This window comes from Manduca sexta, chromosome 25 (assembly GCF_014839805.1).
Source record: "Manduca sexta isolate Smith_Timp_Sample1 chromosome 25, JHU_Msex_v1.0, whole genome shotgun sequence".
NCBI lineage: Eukaryota > Metazoa > Arthropoda > Insecta > Lepidoptera > Sphingidae > Manduca > Manduca sexta.
In genome coordinates, this window is record NC_051139.1 from 12,197,249 (window position 1) to 12,198,151 (window position 903).

Genomic DNA, 903 nt, shown 5'->3' on the forward strand with positions numbered 1-903 from the left:
CCGCCATCATTATTCGAACGGTCATGTTGCCGTCCTGCAGCGCGACGACCAACGAAAGCTTACGGAAAGAGCCGAAGTTTCTCATCTGTGGACCACACACGTGATAACTCTGTCTCGCTCACTACGAGTACGGGGAAGGGAATCAGAGGAGCATTAAAGAAACACGGCAAAATAAAAACATTGAATGAAGTTGCTACGATTATCTTCATATCACACGGAAGTAGGAATAAGCTATCCTATACAATCTACTATGCTATATAATCAGTACCATTCATTAAATATGTACCTGTCTATAAATGAAGAGATTCAAAGTAGGTATAGGTTTTGCTAACATTATTACTAAATGAATAAAAATCTAACGTGCAATTGTTACAAAACAAATGGATAATCCTAAGAATCCTAAGGATAATACCATGTAGACATACTTCAAAGTGGTGTTTATCGAGAATTCGAGTCACAAAAGTTATTACATTGCCACAATTACCACAAAGAGAGTGCGTTTGCTAGCTAAACATTCACTCCGTATACACATAATAAAGGCGGATCAAACATTCGGACGCAACATATCATTTTGTTTACAGAGTTTTCTGAGTAAAAAGTTGGAGGAGCGCGCCCCCGGCAGAGCGGCGGGCTGCTCCTTTGATGTAACCGACATAAAACGCCGCCGGTGGTGATTTAACTAATGAATTTATTTAGCGGCCACACTGAATGATTGCCGCCTTGTTCCTTGGACCTCATCACCTGTGAAACTATTATAATCCAACAATGTTACGATGCGTGAGCACAAACACAGTCATTACACAAAAAGACTAATGCAACAATCAACGTGCATGGGTAAATATTGCATGTGAGGTGTTGGTGTACCTTCTTTTTTGCTTTAAGGAGTGGTTTGCAAAGTATGAA